Below are 21601 nucleotides of genomic sequence, written 5' to 3' on the forward strand. Positions count from 1 at the left end.
CTGCAGACACCTTGACTTTGGACTTCTGGTCTCCAGACTGAGAGCACACATCTCTGTTGGCGGAAGCCATTCCAGGTTTGGTACTTTGCTAAGGCAGCCCAGGGAAACAAACAGACCCATGTTGCCCACAAAAGCCTGGAACCTGCAGAGACCCTAAAGCCAGGGGCTGGGGAGCACGCTGTGTTGAAAATATCCCCTTGGGCTTCCCCAGAGGTCCAGCGGTGAGGACTCTGCGCTTCCAGCGCAGTGGGCACAGGCTCCATCCCTGTCGGGGAATTAAGATCCCACAAGCTGAGAGGCACACAGCCAAAAAATAAAAAACAACCCTTCTCTCACCTGCTCAGCCTCAAGCAGGTCACAGCAGGGGCCTTCAGAGCGTGGAGCTATTTAGGACTGTGATCAGCACACCCTCTGGGACGGGGAAGGCCGAGTGGGTGGCAGCAAAAACGAGTCTGTGCTGAACAGTGCCGATGCCAACATATGGCTGCGTGGAGAGTGGGCAGGCTCGGCAGGAAGACCTCCTGAAGAAAGACACCAAAGGGATAAACCAAAGGAGAAGGAAGGAGGCAGGTCAGGCATGGGGACAGCAGGAGCAAAGGCAAAGGAGCAAACAGCCTGGAAAGCGCCCACTGAGGCCAGAGGCAGGCAGTGAGCTGCCCAGGGGGAGATGAAGGACCGACACCTGGACTCCAGGTTACCAGCCTGCATGTCTAGCAAGGGGTGCAGACTCACCCTCAACGTCAGGAAATACGACCCAGGAGCCCAGGCGGGGGAGGAGCGATTTGCAATTTAGGGGGGCCCCTCTGGCTGCTCGGAGGAGCCTGAATTTGAGGAGGAAAGACTAGAGGTGGAGGAGGAACAAGGAAGATGTTCTAACACGCGTGTTAGTTGCTAAGTCACGTCCGATTCTTTGCGAGCCCATGGACTATAGCCCACCAGGCTCATCTGTCCATGGAATTTTCCAGGCAAGAATACTGGAGTGGGTAGCCTTTCCCTTCTCCAGGGGATAGTCCCAACCCAGGGATCAAACCCAGGTCTCCCGCAGGGCAGGTGGATTCTTTACCAGCCGAGCCAGAAGGGAAGCTCAAGAATACTGGAGTGGGTAGCCTATCCCTTCTCCAGGGATCTTCCTAACCCAGGGATCGAACCCAGGTCTCCCACAGGGCAGGCGGATTCTTTACCAGCCGAGCCCCCAGGGAGCCCATCATCGAGAGGATCTTTTTTGTTGTTGTTTGTTGGCTGCACTGCATGGCTTGTGGAAAATTAAGCTCCTAGGCTAGGGATCAAACCTGGGCCCTCGGCAGTGAAAGCGTGGAGTCCTAACCACTGGACCACCAGGGAAGTCCCCAAAGGATCTTTCTTTAAACAGTACAAACCCTCAAGGATAAAGAATGGGAAAGCCCAGATAAGAGAGGCCGTGAAACTGGACGATGCACAGCCTGTGGGCAAGTGACAATGAGCAAGGGGGTGGGGAGCAGAGGCAGTCACAGCACGAGTGAATGTGAGCTGCAGCCTCCTGGGAGACTCAGGATGCACTGGGTCGAAGGGCTTCCCTGGTGGCTCCATTGGTGAAGATCCACCTGCAGTGCAGGAGACCCTGGCTCGATTCCTGGGTTGGGAAGATCCCCTGGAGAAGGGATAGGCTACCCACTCCAGTATTCTTGGGCTTCCCTTATGGCTCAGCTGGTGAAGAATCTGCCTGTAATGCGGGAGACCTGGGTTCATTCCCTGGGTTGGGAAGATGCCCTGGGCAAGGGAAAGGCTACCCACTCCAGTATTCTGGCCTGGAGAATTCCGTGGACTGTATAGTCCATGGGGTCGCAGAGTCGGACACGACTGAGTGACTTTCACTTTCATGTGCAGTTACTGTCTAAGGGGCTGAGGGGCCCGAACCCCCCTCCCCACCACATGCCAGCAGAGCCACAGGAACAGCAAACGGCCTCAGCCCTGCTGAGTCTGGTACAGTCACTCCCTGGATCCTCACAACGACCCCTGTGACTGTCCACCTGCGTTCCCCGGTCTAGAGTTGTGGACACTGGGACTCAGGCAGGACAGATGGAGTCTCATGCCCAGGACATGCTGCTAGGAAGTTCAGAGCTGGGTGCAGTGGTCACAGGCATCCAGAGCCCCACTCCTGACCCACCAGGCACCAGCGCCTTTCAGAAGAAGAGACAGGGCCCCTGGAAAGGCACCCCCACAGCATGCAACCCAGAAGGGTACCCCACAGGGCCGAGGATAGCAGGGGAGACCAGAGCCCTCACTCTACAAAGCAGTTCTCACACGGATGGCCAGGGAGCACCCGGAGTGCTCCTCTCCAGGAGCCTGCCAGCCCAGGGTGGACATCCATGGCTACTGACACGTACTGGGTGCCCGAAGAAAGGGTGGCCTGCAGCATTCTCTCGGGGTCAGGACCACTGGTCCAAAAGCCCCACCATGTCCAGACTTTCCAATCGGCTTTAGCATGAAGGGACAGCCCAAGCTACCAGATGTCTGAGGACAGAGCCAAAAAACCCTCCAAAACAAATTGGGAATAAAAACACAGAACTCTGAGGAGAAAGTAATAGAGAGAGCAGATACTTAGAGAGGGGGAAAAAACACAACTATAATTAATCTCAGAGAAGTAAGAGAAGTTATTGCATTAAGAGGCGGCAGCTATTTTAAAAAAGGCAACGAGAAAGAGCTCTAGGGGATTAAAAATAGCATCGCAGACATTTTTAAACATAATAAATAGAAGAATCAGGAGACAGTCGAGGACATCACCCAGAAAGCATTACAAAAAGACTGACATGTGGCAAATCGGAGAAGAGGTGAGAAAATGGGAGACTGAGTCCAGGGAGCCCACTCTCGGGGAGCCCCTGGTAGGGGGTGCAGGGCAGAGTCACCCAGCAGTGCCTCCTGGAGCTGAGGGACGCACCCTTGGGTGGTGCAGACCCTCTGAGCCCCAGCCGATGTGAAAAGTCCTGCCTGCAAGTGAGATCGGGGCATCCCGTTAGCTTCCTGTATTCATTCTCGGTGGCTTAAAACAACCAAGATGTTCACTTCTGGAGGCCGGAAGTTCTGCATCTGCTCCGCTGGGCCCAGATCGAGGCGCAGGCAGACGCACCCCCCCAGTATCTTTCCTCGCCTCCTCTAGCTTCCAGGGAACCTCTGATTGTGGACGCATCACTTCTGTCTCTGCCTCTGTCATCACTTCTAGAACATCCTCTGGGGACAACTGAGATGGCATTTAGGGTCCCTGGATAAGCCAGGGTCACCTCCCCATGTCAGGATCCTTCACTTCGTCATTTCTGCAAAGACCCTTCTCCTTGATAATGTGACACTTATGGGTGCCTCGGATGAATACCTGGACATCTCTAGGGGCCATTATGCAGCCCACTAGACTCCCGAAGACAAGAAGGCGGTCACGGTGATGCGGAGCCGCTTCTGAGGGAAACTCTTTATCAGCTACAAACTGGCACTTGCCATGTTTGTCATCTACCTCTACAAGGATTAAATCATATGCTGCTTCAGCTGGTGACCTTCAACACATCCTGAAAGGGGTTCAGAGTGGAGAGCAGGAATGAGGCATTCTGTGCTCCAGGAGAAACTGGCAGGACAGGTCTTCAGACAGTTAGATATTTTCAGGAGCTGATTTTATGAGCCCAGTTCTTGCATCTCCCCAATCTGGAAAAGGGCTAACATCCTTCATGGTGACGACCGTTCCTCGTGACTAGCAAAGCTTTATGAGACAGCAGAAACCTTCTGGAAAAGTATGTGCTTCGTTGCATGTAATCCCCCTTCACCAAAATCACACTTTCCCCCCAACTCTTCATGGCAGTCTCAGGGCCATCTGAGGTGCTGTCTCCAGGACTGCAGTCCTCATTTTGCTCCAAAGAAAATTTAACTCACAGTTCCCACATTATGCGTCTTTTTAAAGTTGACACACTCTCCAACCTAGAATCCTCTACCCAGTTAGACTGTCAATCAAGTGTGGGGGCAAAACAAAGGTATGTTCAGACAGGACTTGGCCAGGGAAATCTTCCCACCTGCGTGTGCATCTGTCCAGGAAGCTCCTGGGGGACGCGTGCTGATGAAACAAGCCAGTTAACAAACCAAGACGAGAGGCCTAGGGGCCGGCACAGAAGGAAGCCGGGGATCCTCAGGGGATGACGGGGATCCTCAGGGGATGACGGAGGCCCTGGTAGCTGTGAGAACCACTGCTCCACACAACAGCACAGGCCAGGAAGCTCCGAGGAGTGGGGCTCCGAGGGGAATGGGGGCTCTACACACAGACCAAAAGGCTGGATCGCCTGATATCTCTGAAAGAACATGGAGGAGATGGCAAGTTACAGCTGGTCTGGGGAAGAAGGAATGAGGTAAAAAGTAACTCACGGAAACAGAAGTTTTACAGGGAAGTGTTATCATGTATTACACTTGGTGTTCTCAAGGGTCAAAATTAACTTCATTTTAATAAGGTTAAAACTGACAGTGTACTTTAAAATGGTTACATGACCATGCAGGAAGGAGCGGGGCAGGGAAAGTGGGCCATGGGGGTGGGAGTAAAATCGAGCTATACCTTGCAGAGGAGGAGCTCAGGAAATAGAGCCAATGCTGTATGGAGTCAAGAGGGTGGGCTGCGAGGAGTTAAAGGACGGAGCACCCCCAGGGGTTCGGCTCAGGTGAAAGACGGGCCTTAAGTTGGATGAAGAGCACCCCCTGCTCTGAGTCCCAGTGTAGAACACCCCGGTGCCAGCCATGGGCAGCCAGGAGGGTGTGGCTGGTTGGGACCCGGGGGACCAGCTGAGGCACTGACCCCGCCAAGGGCTGAAATGACCAGTGGCCTCTGTGTCCTGGCTCTCTAGGCTGAGACATCACATTCTGAGAGGTACAGCCAGGGAAGGAGCAGCCCAAGGACGGTGGACTGCAGTGGGCTCCTTGTTCACACCTGAACTCCTGGTTAGCCACGGCTGCTCCGAGAGGCAGGAAGAGACTTTAAGAAAAGTCTTTTTAATAAAGACAGGATGAGATAAGCTTTAAGAAAAATATCTGGCTGGTCAGGTCAGCAAAAGAGATTGATTAGAAAAAGCAATGACATTTCCCTCTGAAGAGGTTTAAAACTTTTTTTCTGAATGAGTTGATTTAGGTCAAGTGAGTCTTCTGGAATAACGAAACATTAGGCTGATTTATGGGCGACTGACTTCCCCGGTGGCTCAGACGGTAAAGCGTCTGCTACAATACAGGAAACCTAGGTTCGATCCCTGGGTTGGGAAGATCTCCTGGAGAAGGAAATGGCAACCCACTCCAGTATGCTTGCCTGGAAAATCCCATGGACAGAGGAACCTGGTAGGCTACATACAGTCCATGGGGTTGCAAGTTGGACACGACTGAGCAACATTTACTTTACTTTCTAGACTAATTTATGAGATTTCTTGGGCTTTCCAGGTGACACCAGTGGTAAAGAATCTGCCTGCTAATGCAGGAAGCTTAAGAGATGTCCACAGAGTTGGATACAACTGAGCGTCTGAGCACACACACACTAGATGTCTTAAGTCTCTCTTGTGATTTAGCTGTATCTTGGCATGTTCCTATAACAGGTTGTGTTAATATTCTTTCTTTAAAGAAGCAAAGCAAAAGTTAGATATATTTGGAATTTAGATATTAAGTATATTTTACTGTGGGCTTCCCTGGTGCTGCGGTGGAAAAGAATCTGCCTGCCAATGCAGGAGACACAGGTTCAATCCCTGGGTAGGGAAGATCCCCCAGAAAAGAGAATGGCAACCCACTCCAGTATTCATGCCTGGGAAGTCCTATGAACAGAGGAGCTTGGTGGGCTATTGTTCCTGGGGTCACACAGAGCTGGACACACCTGAAGCACGAATGTATTTCAGTTTAAGCTGTGCCATGACAGACTTCCCTCCATCCTTCCAGTGCAGGGGGCATGGGTTCGATCCCTCATTGGGTAACCAAGATCCCATGTGTATTGCCAAGAAATTAAAAATAATACTACTAATAATTTAAATAAAGTGTACATGGGCCAGAGACTGGTAGTTCTTAGCACAACCTGGGCAGAGAACTGTGAGTGGCAAGACCGATTACTTCAATCTCCTCCTGGGCACCTGACTCTCTTCTCAACCAAGATAAAGCCACTGAGCTAAGGGCCTCCAGATTCAGCCAACTGAAATGCAAACTGTCCAGTGAGAATTTGCATTTCAACTAAACTGCATTCTTAGAAAAATGTACAAGTATATCCCATGCAATATATGGTGCATACTTACAGTACTAAGTTACTGGTTTATCTGAAATCTGAACTAAACTAGCTAGCCTGTATTTTATCTGGCAACCCCAGTCCACCAGCAGTGCTGAGGCCCTGACTGGATCTGAGAAAAACACATGTGAAGAGAATTCCCAGATGTGACCTAACAGGGCAGGGAGAACACAGCGGGAAGACCTCAGGGGTCCAACGGCCTGGGTTCCGATCAGGGCTCCACCAAGCCCACCTAGCTCTGGGCAGGCTGCACAACCTCCAGGCCTTGATTTCTTCATCTGTAAAATCAGCACTAATGACATAATGTGCACAGGCTGTGTACAAAGATCAAACGAGTTAATGTGTGCAGCGTGCTCAGAAGAGTGTCTGGCACATAAACTGGCCTTTATTATAAATGTCAATTTTCAGTATCAGCAGTACAGAGGCTGAAGTGGGGACCAGCCCTGCTTCTGATGGGCAGAGGTAGGTGGGGCTGGGGCCGTGAAGGGGAACCAGAGGCAGCCGGGTCAGGCCAGGCTATGCAAGAAGCACCTTGTTTGTGAAGACGACGCTTTGAAGTACAACCGGACCCTCATAGCCTCCTCAGTCAAAGCAAGCTGGACCACCTAAGAAATGAGGTCATCCCACTCAGGCACATCCTCTGAGCGAGGACCTGTGAGCTGCCCACACCAGGTGCCGCTGGCTCTACCGGCTCCCTGGCGCTGCCCTTTCCAACGCTGGGCTTGGTGACAGTGAGCTGGCAACGTGAAACCGACCCCAGTGGGCGTCTGTACACGACACAAATCGGCAAATGCTACAACTAGGGCCCTTTCCTCACCTCCCTGGGACCCACAGTTCAAAGAACACCCAGACGGGCTGAGCATCCCGCAGTGACCTAAAGAAAGGCGTTAAGCGTGGCCTGGGTGAGGGGCACCCTTCTCCACTTTCCCTATGGCTACAGAACTCAAATAAAGAGGCTTCTGGGGGAAGTTGATAGCGATACAGTCTTCAAGAAACAAACAAACTCTCAGATAAACAGTCTAACTTACACCAAAAGCAATTAGAGAAAGAAGAACAAACAAAACTCAAAGTTAGTAGAAGGAAAGAAATTATAAAGATCAGAGTAAAATTAAATGAAATAGAGACAAAAAGTCATAGAAAAGGTAACAATAGAAAAGGTTGATGAAAAGCTAGTTCTTTGAAAAGATAAGCAAAATTGATAAGCCTTTAGCCATAAAAAGGGGGGAGGGCTCAAATCAATAAAATTAGCAATGAAAAAGGAGAAGTTACAGGTGACACCGCAGAATACAGAGGATCGTAAGAGAACACTGCAGGCAACGGTATGCCAATAACACGGACAGCCTAGAAGAAATGGACAAAGTCTTAGAAAAGGATAATCTTCCAAGTCTGAACCGAGAAGAAATATAAAATATGAACAGACCAGTCACAAGTACTGTAACTGAAACTGAATTTTAAACTTCCAACAAACGGAAGTCCAGTACCAGATGGCTTCACAGGTGAATTCTATCAAATATTTAGAGAAGAGTTGAAATCAACTCTGAATATTCATTGGAAGGACTGATGCTGAAGCTGAGGCTCCAATACTTTGGCCACCTGATGCAAAGAGCCTACTGATTGCAAAAGACCCTGATGCTAGCAAAGATCGAAGGCAAAAGGAGAAGACAGCAGCAGTGGATGAGATGAATAGATAGGATCACTGACTTGATAGACACGAATTTGAGCAAACTCTGGGAGACAATGGGGAACAGAGGAGCCTAGCGTGCTGTAGTCCACGGGTTTGCAAAGTGTCAGACACCACTCAGCAACTGAACAACCACCACCACCTATGGTCAATTAATCTACAACAAAGGAGACAAGAGTATCCAGTGGAGAAAAGAAAGTCTCTTCAATAAGTGGTGCTGGGAAAACTGGACAATTACCTGTAAAAGAATAAATTAGAACATTCTCCAGTACCATACACACACAAAAAAACTCAAGATGTATTAAAGACCCAAATATAAGATCAGATACTGTAAAACTCTTAGAGGAAAACATAGGCAGAACACTCTTAGACATAAATCACAGCAATATCTCTTCAGATCCAGCTCCTAGAATAATGAAAATAACAACAAATGGGATCCAGTTAAACTTAAAAGCTTTTGCACAGCAAAGGAAATCATACAAACTAAAAAGACAGCCCCCAGAATGGGAGAAAGTATTTGCAAACGAAGCTACCAATAAAGGATTAATCTCCAAAATACACAGACAGTTCACGCAGCTCAATATAAAAAAGTCCAATCATAAAATTGGCTGCGTGATGTGCAGGGCTTAGTCGCTCAGTCGTGTCTGACTCTGCGACCCCATGGACGGGAGCCCGCCACCCTCCTCTGTCCATGGGGATTCTCCAGGTAAGAATACTGGCATGGGTCACCATGCTCCTCCAGGGGATCCCCCAACCCTGGGATCGAACCCTGGTCTCCCACATTGCAGGCAGATTCTTCACCATCTGAGCCACAGGGAAGCCAGAAGATCTAAATATTTCTTCAAATAAGACATACAGGTGACCAAAAAGCACATGAAAAGATACTCAACATCACTAATCATCAGTTCAGTTCAGTCACCCAGTCGTATCCAACTCTTTGAGACCCCATGGACTGCAGCAACACCAGGCTTCCCTGTCCATCCTGCTAATTATCAGAGAAATGCAAATCAAAACTACAACGAGACGCCACCTAACATTGGTCAAAATGGCCATCGTCAAAAAATCTATAAACAAGAGTTAGAGAGGGTATGGAGAAAAGGCTGATTCTTTACCACTGAGTCTCCTGGGAAGCCCAAATCAACTATACTCCTATATATATATATATAAAGAGGCCTTTGTGTCTTTTGTTAAAAGTCTCTTGTAGAGTGCTTAATTCGGGCAAAACATGAGGATGAGCTAAGGAAGAAATGAATCAGAAACTCTTCCTACACTCAAGGCAGTTCAGAAACCATTCTGCAACACTAATGAAACTCATTTAACAATGTGAAAATTAGTCCTTGCTTTTTAGGGAACTGATTTCCTTGTTCATATAACCTTGATATCTTTTCTCTCCCCACCCCCACCCCCCCTTCCTCTCTTTCTTAAGCAACAGAGGTATTTGCAGGTTGAAATGTGAGGATTTAGAACAATAGCTGTTGGATATACATGTCAAATGTCTATTCTGTAACAGAACTTACCCTGTCCCTCCCCCATTCCAGATGACACACACTCCCCAAAACCCAATACCTCTTGTCCTCTGTCCCCAGAGAACTAGGGCTTCAGTTTGGGGGTCATTTTTGCCCTTCCCTTTCCCACATATAGTCAAGAAGGCCCATCAGCTCTTCCTCTGAAGTCACTCACATCCTCCTTCCTTTCATTTCCACTAACCCACCCCTGATGGCACCCTTTTTACTACCTGAACTACTGTAAAAGCCCCCCATCCATGACCACCCATTGCCACTGGCTGGCTTTAGCTAGCAATTCATGCTGTATACCAGGGAGAACACCCTAAATGCAGGATTCCTTTCACTCTCTTTTTTAAAAAAAACCTGCTATGACCTTTATTGCCCACAGGTAAGAATCTTGCCTCCCATCATTAGTCCCACCTGCCTGTCAAGCCTCACTTCCCACCACCCCTCAGCCTCCAGGGTCCTAACATCAGCCAAACTGCCTCCTCCTCGTTCCCAAGTAGTCCAAGCACACTCCTGTCTCCAATCAGAGCACTCCCTCCACTGAGACGCTCCCCACCTGGATGCCCTTTTCTCTGCGCAAAGCCTGCTCCTGTCTGGGTAATTTTTTTTCTCTCCCACCCCAAATCCCACCAAAACTGTTGTTATTCAGTTGCTAAGTCGTTTCTGACTCTTTGCAACCCCATGGACTGTAGCCCACCAGGTTTCTCCATCCTTCACTATCTCCCAGAGTGTGTTCACATTCATGTCCATCTCATCCTCTGCCGCCCTCTTCTCGTTTTGCCCTCAATCTTTCCCAGCATCAGGGTCTTTTCCAATGAGTCTGTTCTTCGCATCAGGTGGCCAAAGTATTGGAGCCTCAGCTTCAGCATCAGTCCTTCCAATGAATATTCAGGGTTGATTTCCTTTAGGATGGACTGAGTAAAAGAGATTTTTGTTTTTACATTTTTTTTTTAATTGGACCATTTGTTTTTCCAACTCTTTAGTGAATTTGTTACAATATTGCTTCTGTTTTACGTTTCGGTTTATTGGCTGTGAGGTATTTTGGGTCTTGGCTCCCCAACCAGGGGTTGAACCCACACACTCCCTACATCAGGAGGCAAAGTCTTAACCAACGGCCAACCAGGGAAGTCCCAAGAGGTTTTTGTTTTTAAGCTGTCAATCCCCAAGAACAGGGCGACCAGGAGGGGAGACCACAAGAACATCACGGCCCTACCTGGTGGTGGGAAGGCTGATCATCTACCAGTGTCCACCACAGAATCCAAGAAGGGCAGGGAACTGTGAGCAGGTCCTGGGATGAACCAGCTGATACGTACAATGGAAGCTGGTGAGAGCTTCTGAGAAGCAGTTAATCCCTAGATCCTCATGCTGCTGGAGACCAGCCTCCCCTGCCCTCTCCTTAAGAACAGAGGTCTGCTCTCTGGAGAGGGCGAAGCTCAGGGTCTGCACTGGGGGTGCGAGGCACAGCTGAGGGCCGGGGTACTCGGTCAGAAACGTGAGGGGAAGGTTAAGTGAGCCTATTCATCCTGTCCCCTCGCCCACTCAGCCCCTGGAGAGCAAGCAGCCAGCCCTTCCCTTCCTCCAATACCTGACCCAGCCCAAGAGTGAAGGCCTCAGGATATTGATACTGAGGTTCCCCAACAAACAGCATGCCTCATCAACTGTGCAAGTGGGAAGCTGGACTCCCGGGCAGTTTTTAGCCCCTACTACTAATTGTGAGCAGGCAACCAAAGATCCCTGGGCAGCTGAGAACAGATTCCTTCAAAGACAGAGACCAAAGAAAAACAGCAGAAAAAAAGCCATTTGGAAGAAACAGTTAATGCAAGGAGGAAAAACTTAAACACGGCACTAATATCCTCAAAGAAGCAAGAGATTACACAGGTGAGACAACAGGATGCTTGCACGTATTTTTAAAGACCTAATCAGAGAGCAAGAAAAGCTCTTGGAAATTAAAAATATGATGGGAAAGACAAAAAAAAAAAAAAAATCAATAGAAGGGTTGGAAGATTAGGTTAAGGGAATCTCCTAGAGACTGAAACCAAAGGACAAAGAAATGGAAAGTAGAAAAGAAAGGGGAAAAAATGTGAGGCCATTCAAGAGATCCAAAAATTAAATAACAGTCTCAGAAAGAGAGGACAGGGAAAACACAGGGGAAGAAATAATTCAAGACACCCCCAGGACAGGAGGTCACGTTTCCACACGGAAGTATGCATTGAGCCAACAGGAGGGACGCGTGCAGACCCACACCACGCATGGCGTGACATGTCAGATGCGGTAAGCTTTCTGAAAGGGGGCACAAAGAACCCCAAATCAGCAAGGTTTTGGATTTCTCAACAGCAACTTGGGAAGATAGAAAGGTACAAAGCAGTCTTCAAAACTGCAAAGGGAAAATGATTTCCAGCCTGAAACTCTCCATCCAGCGGAACCATCAATTATGTGTGAAGGTGAAATAAAAAGAAAGAAGAGGGCTGCTACGACTGACCTCCAGGTGATGCTTCTCAAGGAGCTACTGTGGATGAGCCCCACCCCAAACGAGGGGCGAACAGGCCAGAAGGGAGCAGGAGCCGCGAGAAGAGGAAGGCAGAGGTGCCCACAGCGCAGCACAGAGAGGGGCATCAAGTGAGGCATGGACGGCTCAGAGCCGCTCCCGGGCCGCTTCAGCCAGGGGCCCTGAAGGAGAACGGAGCCAGCGGGCCACTGATGGGACGCGGCCTCTGGGTGAACCTGTGATGAAGGCAGGCAGCCTGACCGACACGGGGATGCTAAATTGATTGCTCCTCTGTGACTGCTTCTTCCAATGTTCCCAAGGTCCATCCGTGTTGTTACAGGTAACAGGACTCCATTTAACTGCCCAAGAATATCCCACTGTACAGACACACCACGTTTTGTCAACCCACTCAATGGACATTTCGGTTGTTCCTGCTTTTGGGCTATTATGAATGCGCTGTGGTGAACACTGGTGTACAAGCTTCAGGCGCACGTGTGTTTCCTCTCTCTTGGGTACATATTGCCGGACGGTATGGCAACTCTACGGTTAACAACCTGAGGAATAGGCAGATGGTTCTCCACAGCTGGGCTCCATTTTCTATTTCACCAGCAACATGTAAGGGCTCCAATTTTCTACATCCTCGCCAAAGCTTGTTATCATCTGCCTTTGTGACCAGCCATTCTAGGGGGTATGAAGGGATATCTGTGCGGTTTTGATTTACATTCCCCTGACGACCACAGACGTTGAGCATACTGGCCATGCGGACATCTCCTTTGGCAAAATGTCTGCTCCGAGTCCCTGCCTTTGGATTATTTATATCTCTTGTTGAGCTGTAAGAGTTTGAAAAATTATATATTCTAGACACGAGTGCCGATCAGATACATGGTTCGCAAAAACCTTCTCCCATTCTTTGAACTGCCTTTCCACTTTGATACCATCCTTTGCTGCACAAAGGTTTTTAATATTGATGAAGCCTCATTTATCTATTTTTAAAATCTTATTGTGTGTGTTTTTGCTGTCGTATCTAAGAAACCACTGCCTAACCCAGTATCACAAAGATTTATGACTGTTTTCTTCTGAGAGTTTTATACCTTTAGCTCTTACATTTATGTCTTTGATCCACTTTGAATTTCCTGTGTGGTATGAGGATGGGGTTCAGCTTCATTCCTTTGCATCTGGATGTCCAGTTGTTTCAGCACCATTTGTTGAAAAGACTATTCTTTCCCTATTTTAAATTATCTTGGCATTAATTGAGCTCTTGTTGAGCTCAACTGACTACAAATGTAAGGGTTTGTTTCTCAGCTCTCAACTCTAGTCCATCGATCTATGTCAGTCGTTATGTTACTGCCCCGGTATCTTGATTACTGTAGCTTTGTGGTAAGCTTTATGTGAGTTCTCTACGTTCTTTTTCAAGATTCTTTTGGCTGTCTGGTTCCCTTGCATTTCCATGTGAATTTTAGGCACATTCTGTCATCTGCAAGTAAAGGCAGCTGGAACTGAGAAAGATATGACGTTGAATCTGTAGATCAATTTAAGGAATGTTGCCATCTTAACAATATTAAGCCTTCTCATCATGAACATAGGGAGTCCATTTATTTATTCATGTTTTCTTTCATTTTTCAACAATGTTTTATATGCTTAGAAGTTTTTCACTTCTGTTAAATTTATTCCTGAATATTTTATTCTTTTTGATGATACTATAAATGGAATTTTCTTCCTTTCCATTGACTGCCTCTGTATAGAAATACAATTGACTTTTGTGTATGGACCTTGTTCCTGCAACCTTGCTGAACTCCTGTATTAGCTTTAAAAGATTTTAGTGACTTCCGTAGATTCTCCTATATAAGACTGCGTCAGCTGTAAAGATACTTTCACTGCTTCCTTTCCAACCTGTATGCCTTTCATTTCATTATCTTTCCTAATTGCCCTTAATGATCAAAGCTGAACTGGTGACTAATTTTGATTTGGAGACAGCCTCTGCCCAAAGAGCACAGCTGCCATGACCCTTAGGGGGGTCACACTCGGCTTGTCACACCTGTTGATTTGTTTCCACCAGGAACGAGCCTTTGGGAGGTTTCCGGTTGGTTCCTCTCCTCTCACCTCCCTGCATCCCCCATCTCTGCTCCAAGCCAGGGAAGCTGAGGCCTGTGGACAGAGGCACCTGGGTCCCCCCACTGGCTGGCATCCTGCAGGTTCAGCCAATGGGAGGCCTGAAGGAGACAGGAGGCTGGGAGCGGAGAAACGTGGGTTCTGATCTTCCCCAGTCTTTACTGCGCTTGATGCCACAGTCCTGACTTGGGATCCATCCGGCTGCTCTGACAGTCCCAGCTGGGCGCTCTTGCCTCCACACTCTCAACCCACCCTGGAGGCTGGAGGAAACATTCACAATTTCCTCTCCAACCCCACCGGGCCTAGAGGTTGCAATGACTTCCCACTATGGCTCGTCCCTGGGTGTCCCAACCTCCCTTGTTGGGTTCCTGATTGTCTTGGCTGATTAATTCAGTTTATCAGAATCAATGCATGACCATCAACCATTCCCGGCAGCTTTTACTGCTATTCTGCTAAACACCCACACCCCAAACATCCCTACAGAGGAAGGCCCAGAACCTCGCTCAGTGTTAAAACCTGGTTCCCTGGTAAACTGATCACCAACATGCAGGGTCCATGAACTGAGGAGATAGTGAGGGAATTCGGTGGCAAAAAGCTTCCATTCCTGGAAGGAAGAAAGAAAACAGCAACCCAGACAGGACATGACCTTGACTATCGCTGCTGCTGCTTTCCCTCCTTTTTCTTGATTCCCTAGAAAAGATGTTCCTTGGTGGCCCCTTGATCTGACCTTTCACTCTGCTTTGGAGTTTGAGCACAAAAACTGTCCAGAGGCTTTCCAGGGACCAAGTCCTAGGCGTCCGCTACTGCTGGTTTAATGCTAATGACCACAGTCACCTGGCAAAGCGTCAGGAGCACAGATACCGTCTGTGTGGGCTTGCTGCCGAGTGCCAGCCATGGCATTAAGAGCTTCAGGTTACCTCATTTAACCACTGAGAACCTTGGAGGGCGAGTAGCAGAGCCCCAGCTATGTAAGTAAGGGAACAGAAACTCAAGATTAAGTAGGTTGGCCATGGTCTCCAAGCTCAAAGGTGCTCGCCTTCCACTCTGTCCATCATCCTAAGCTGTGTCCCGGTCGTGGCCCTGCTCCCCAAGAGTCTGCTATGGACAGATTTAAGGTCTACCATCCTGGGACTTCCCTGGTGGTCCAGTGGCTAAGGCTCTGCACTCCCAGCGCAGGGGACCAGGATTCAATCCCTGGTCAGGGAACCAGATCCCACATGCCGCACCTAAAGATCCTGTATGCCTCAACTGAGACCCAGCACAGCCAAATAAAAAATAATGAAAATAAAATATTTTGTAAAAAGATCTACCATCCTCCCTAGATTATCCATCACCACCCTCTCTCGCCCCTGCCTGCCACCCCCCAACTGTTCCTCCCTGACCATCACGCTTGCCTCACTGCGGGCAGGTGGGGCTGCTTCCCCCACCAGCTGGCCCAGCGTCACACCCACGCCTCGTCCCTCCAGCACAGCTTCTCATCCTGTCCCTCCAGCATAGGTGAACTGTGCCCACTGGTCCTGTGCCCATCCGTGGAGCAACAAACCTCCCCCGGGTTGTTTTGAAGTTTTGCAGCGATGGCCAGAGGCTCACAGCCACACACCGGCCTTTACCCACCAGGGCACGCCCGGGGAGGGGAGGGGCAGGGCAGCCGCCAGCCAGTCCAGCATCTACAACCGCAGGCCCTTTCGCCTACTGGGCAGGTTCTGAGGAACCAAGACTCCCTCTCTGCCCTCCAACAGCAATGGGCGTGATCCCTTGAAGATAACAGCGTCTCCTTCAACATGTTAGATTGCTGAAAATCCTCCAGGGAGGAAGGAGCATTCCAGCTGAGGACTTTAGACTTCACGGGAAAACAGTTTGGAGACCTAAGGTAGTAAATGAATTACGAAAACCCGGGCGACAGACTGCCTTTCCCACCTTCTCAGTCGCAGCCTAAAGGTCCTTCTCCTGGAGGCCCTCACAGTGCCCCTCATCCCTCTCTGAGGGAAGAGGTCATGTCTTATGATAATTACAAAAACAATAATAATAGCTACAAGTGTCTGCTGGGCTTCCCACATGGCAAAGGGGTAAGGAATCCACCTGCCCATGGATTAATGCTAGAGACGCAGGAGACACGTTTTGACCCCTGGGTCAGGAAGATTCCCCTGGAGAAGGAAATGGCAACCCACTCCAGTATTCTTGCCTGAAAAATCCCATGGACAGAGGAGCCTGGCGGGCTACAGTCCATGGGGTTGCAAAGAGTTGGACACGACTAAGCACGCACCAGCGCCAGGTCTGGACGAAGCACCAGCCAGGTCATTCCGAACACTTAGGAGGCAGGTATTATCCCATTTGAAACTGTATTGAGTGGCAACTTTGTTGCTGTTGTTCAGCAACTTGCATACTATAATCATATTTAACAATATTCTTATAGCTCTCTCCAGTTTATAAAGTACTTTATCTTTTTTTTAGGATTCTTTTTTGATGTGGATGATATTTTAGGCCTTTATTGAGTTTGTTATAATATTGTTTGTTTTATGGTTTTGGCTGTGAAGCACATGGGATCTCTTGGAAGGTGAAGTCTTAACCACTGGACCGCCAGGCAAGTTCCTAAAGTACTTTAATGGACACTCTCATTGGGCTTCCCTGGTGGCTCATCTGGTAAAGAATCTGCCTGCAATGTGGGAAACCTGGGTTTGATCCCTGGGTTGGGAAGATCCCCTGGAGAAGGGAAAGGCTACCCACTCCCGTATTCTGGCCTGAAGAAGTCCATGGACTGTATAGTCCATGGGATCGCAAAGAGTTGGACATGACTAAGTAACTTTCACTTTCAGACACTCTCATTTGCTACTAACAGGAACCTTGACTAGGCGAACGGCCAGCAGCATCTTCGCAGTTTCATTTTTGAGACAAGGAGAATGGCCTTTCTGGCCCCATCTGCTCCTACCCCAGCACCGCCTCCTGACCTCCCTGCCGCCTCGGTGTTCTGTCCTGCAGCCCTTACCATTTTTACTCACTGCACCAGCATCCCGGGAGCTGGAGCTTTGGCAGGATAAAGGGGAAAAACAGCCAGGGTATGGGGGCAAGGGGGAGTGGGTGACAGTTGGGTGAAGTTAGGCAGAAGCCTCCCCGCATTGAGGGCAGAGTCCTGACGAAGTGAAGGCGGGGGCCACACACCCTCATACCACCAGCTGTGGCCCCTACACCACGTGATTCCACGGGAAGGGCAAGGTCTGACAGTCAGAAAACTCAGGTTCAATTTCCAGCTTCGCCACCATATAACCTGGAGGATCAATTTACCTCTCAGCACCTGTGTGATACTGTGATCCATAAGAATCATATAACCTTGGTGGTTTTCTTTGTTTTTTCCAGGTTCCAGAGGGCAGAGCTCCTAAAGCCCCTGGAATTTCCTGAGTGGCAGGGGAGACAGGAGCAACTTTTCTCATTCATAATTAGCTCTGCTCAATCACACCTGGGATTATGATAACGCGGTGACTCCTGGGGAGCCCCTAGACAGTGTCAGGATGGGGGCTGGTTGCCAGAGGAATCAACCCTGTGATGAGAAGTTTGGAACTTTCAGCCCCACTCCCCTACATGGAGGGGAGGGACTGGCCACCAGACCTGTGTAAGGGAACCTCCATAAAGACTCCAAGCGATGGACTTCAGAGAACTTCCAGGTTGGTGAATCCACCCATGTGCCAAGGGGTGGTACAACCCCCATCCGTGGGGACGGAAGCCCCTGCACCCCGGATCCTTCCAGATCTTGCCCTATGTATGTCCTATCTACCTCTTTATCTGACTGTTCACAGTATCCTTTATAGTAAAGCTGCTAATAGCAAAGTACGTTTCTCAATTCTGTGACCAGGAACCTGAGGAGGAGTCAGGGGGCTCTGATGCACAGCTGGCTGGCGGGAAGTCCAGGAGGCCAGCCTTAGAGTTAGAGTCTGAAGCAGGGGCTGCATGTGGAACTGAGCGCTTCACCTGTGGCACTGCACCAACTCTCCGTGTCAGAACTGATTCAGCGTCAGAACTGAACTGAATGGGAGGATACCTAGCTGATGTCTGCAGAGAACTGGAGAACTGGTTAGTGCGGGGGAAAACCCACATAGTCAATGTCAGAAGTGTTATGAGTGAAAAGCAGTTCACACCCGTCAGCCCACCTATAAAGCAGGCTTACCTGCCCAACGAAGAGCACACTCACATAGAAAAGACCCTGATGCCGGGAAAGATTGAAGGCAGGAGAAGGGGATGACAGAGGGTGAGATGGTTGGATGGCATCATCGACTCCATGGACATGAGCTTGAGCAAGCTCTGGGAGATGGTGAAGGACAGGGAAGCCTGGCATGCTGCAGTCCATGGGGTCGCAAAGAGTCAGACACGACTGAGCGACTGAACAACAGCAATCTGCCCGACACAGAGGGCTGATGAGTGAGTGACGTGTTGTATTGGAAACTGCAGACCATCCCTGCGGTTTCATCAACTGTAAACTGCAAAACGTCCTCAATGATTAGATTTCATACAATCAGAGCCATCAAGTGTTTACCAAGCACTGATTGCCGTAACACATACTTGATGAACAGAGGATAATATAGAACATGACCTGTGTCTTCAAGAAACTTTCCGTCTGGCGAGGAGACAAGACCAGTACATTTGAAATATAAGAACTGTTTAACAGCTGGTGTACGCAAAGGAGTTGGCGGAAGGCAGCTGAGGAGAGCTGGGTATGGTGTCACAGGGGAGGGGATTTGACTCGTACTCAGAGGAAGGATCCACTTGAGAGGTCCTAGCAGGTTGCAACACCTGGCACATGGGGTGTTGGTGGGCGGATGGGCAGCGAGAGGCAGGGGCCTCCTCTTCCTGCAAGCCTGACTAGTTTAGGGTCAGGGTCAGGCGTCACCAAGTAGATGCTGATCAAGTGAAAAGTCTGGTATGGAATCAACAGAAAATGAAGTTGGAGACGTTCAGTGAAATGAGAAGCAAAGAAAAGGCACTCATTCATCCATCCATTCATTTGCTATTGATTGAGCGTTTGTAACACACCAGGCACTTGGACAGAGAGAAGAGGTCCCTGCCCTCATGAAACGGACACTTCATTCCAGTCAGAAGGAGACCAAATACACAAATAAGATTGTCCCAGATCCATCCAGATTAGTAAGTACTGACAGCCTCATCTCTGACTTCCTCCTCCTGACAGGCGTCTCTTCGAGTTGCCTGACCGCGAATAAAGTCAGAGGTACCACATCCCTTCATCCCTGGTCCAGGACACTAGGGAGAAAAGGCACATTCCTTATCAACTTCTGCTCCTGGAAAGTTTGGGACAAAACAAAGGGAACTGCATGTCCGTCCCTTTCATCTTTTCCTTGAAACACAAACACAGCACACACAGCCAGTCTCTCCCTTCTCCTTGAATCTTTATCCCATGACCTGGAGGAGAGTTTGGCCTGTTTGCCGTTGAAGATAAGAACCAGAAGCCATCTGGGGCCCGTTTCTGTTTTTCCTCCCCGTAAACTGAGGGAAAGGTTTTCTTCTAAGCAAATGGGAGAAGTCCTCCCTGCTTACACCTGAACTGTGAGTCTGCTCAAACGCCAGAAAGCTGGCCTCCCAGGAGGCGGTGCCACCTGCTTTCCATTCACTGCTGTCTAGGATACAATCACAGACTCATGTCCGGAGGAGAGCTGATCTTTCCCAGGCTCCTAAGGGAGAGCCAGGCCTTCCGGCTCGGGGCTCCAGTGCACTTCATCCAGACCCGAGTGAGCCAAGGACGTGCATCTCAGCACGTGTCCACTTCAGGCCCCTGGCCTGGTGCTGTGCTCAGAGCAGACGCTCCCCCTGACTGCCGCCAGCTGCACCATCTCCGCAAGGGACCCCAGGCAAAGGAACCAGGTGGCCTTTCCCCTAGATGCTGCCACCACACAAAGTCATTCTGGCCCAGAGCTCCAGGACCCACGGCCCATCTTCCTCTGTCCCCAGGTCTTGGGCAGAACCCCTTCTGACCGTCAGGTAGGGTTTGTCTTCCTTGGGCTCCTCAGTTTTGCCCACCCCTGACCAGTGTCCCCACTGGCCCGTGAGCAATGGTCCAGCCCAGCCCTCCCAGGTTCCTGCCCCAGAATCCCCCTGCCGTCTCCTTTCCCAAGTATGAGAAGGCTGCCAACTTCCAGAGAGGAGAGAAACGGCGGCCACAGTGCGTGCACGCCCCCCCAGGAGAGCAACCTGGAGGCACTGAGGGTGGTCCCCTTACCGCGGCAGCTGGTCCGCAGGGCCCAGGGAGGCCACGCTGTCCTCGGTGCCGGAGCAAACACCCAAGTCTGGGCCCTCTGCCGGCTGCCTGTTTATAAGTGACGTTCTGGGTTAAGCCTCTGTCAATGACTTTCCAGAATTGCCCCCTCCCTTACGGCTCAGGGGAGAGAGAGGCTGCTTGTGAGCCAATCTCCAACTCACGACTAGACCTTGAACAGACTGTTTGAGAAAAGGCAAAAAACACAAAATCAGGTCAGGGGTGAGTTGGGAGGAGGCGGTGAAAAGCCGCTGCCCGAGGGTTCTGGCGGAAGGATTAAAGGGCAGTGTGTTTGGGTTTTACAGGGGGTGGAGGAGCAGGCCAGGGATGGAGAGCTGGGCAGGAGAGGGACCTCCTGGCCTAAGAAAAGGAGCAGAGGATCCCACAGGAGCAGAAAAACTGAGGCATCTAATGTCCTTCTCCTCCTGCTGAGTCCTCAGGATGTCTCAGGCTGTCCCCTGGGAACAGGTGACATCATGGGCGAGGAGACTGGATTCCTCGCCAGGGCACACGTCACCTCGTGGCTCTTACGGGCTGTTGACCTGGTGTGAGCAAGGGTTTTATTTTTTTAATTTAATTTTTGGCCACACTGTGCAGCTTGCCCCCGACCAGGGATTGAACCTGGGCAACGACAGTGAAAGCGCCGAATCCTAACCACTAGACCACCAGGGAACCCCCTTAGCAAGGTTTTAAAATGCTTGCCCACACTACTGAGCCCACCCAGACCAGTTCATTTAAGGTACTGTTCTCCCAAAGACTGGGCCAATCAAGAACAGGAACAGAGCGCCCACCCACTGGGTGCCACCCGCTACCACCAAAACAAAAGACAAACCGACCTCAGCCCTGACGCGTTCTTGGAGGAAGCAGAGTCAATAACTCACTGTCCTAACACTTTGCTTAGTGTCCAGAACCCAAGGTTAATTAGTCAGAGAGGGCTTTCTCTGGCTCCACGTGTCCAACTGACATGGCAAGTGGTGCCCAGTTAAGTTGGTGTGCTGAGCCTGCTAATGAAATGGGGGCGCGCCTGGCCCCTAAGTCAGGCAGAGGTCCACATCACAGGAGCCTCCGGGAGCCCACAAATTAAGTGAAAGCACAGTGGTGCGGGGAGCTTGCTCACTCCTCTAGGATCCAGATCCTGACCCACACAGGTACTTCTGTTTCCACCTCTTCTCCATCTTTCTCCAGAGCTGACAACAGGTAGCCTCGTGACTCCCCTCCGGCCCACCAAGGCAGGGTGAGAACCACTCCTAGACCCTGCAAATTATAGGCAGCTGGAGATCCTGGGAGATGAGGCCAGAATGACATTCCAGTGAAAGGC

At 49.9% G+C, this 21601-nt stretch overlaps 1 protein-coding gene across 4 annotated transcripts in view; it reads right to left on the reverse strand.

Moving 5' to 3' along the window:
• The window catches only part of PC (pyruvate carboxylase), a 99684-nt gene that overhangs the window by 31993 nt on the left and 46090 nt on the right, over window positions 1-21601 (reverse strand). The window contains exon 3 of one of the 4 annotated variants that reach the window (XM_052661586.1): window positions 337-521. The exons of the other annotated variants lie outside the window; for them this stretch is intronic. The gene's annotated coding sequence lies outside the window, so the exon portion shown is untranslated. The remainder of the gene's footprint in view (window positions 1-336; window positions 522-21601) is intronic. 4 annotated transcript variants of the gene reach the window in all.

Source organism: Budorcas taxicolor, chromosome 25 (genome assembly GCF_023091745.1).
Source record: "Budorcas taxicolor isolate Tak-1 chromosome 25, Takin1.1, whole genome shotgun sequence".
Classification (NCBI taxonomy): Eukaryota; Metazoa; Chordata; class Mammalia; order Artiodactyla; family Bovidae; genus Budorcas; species Budorcas taxicolor.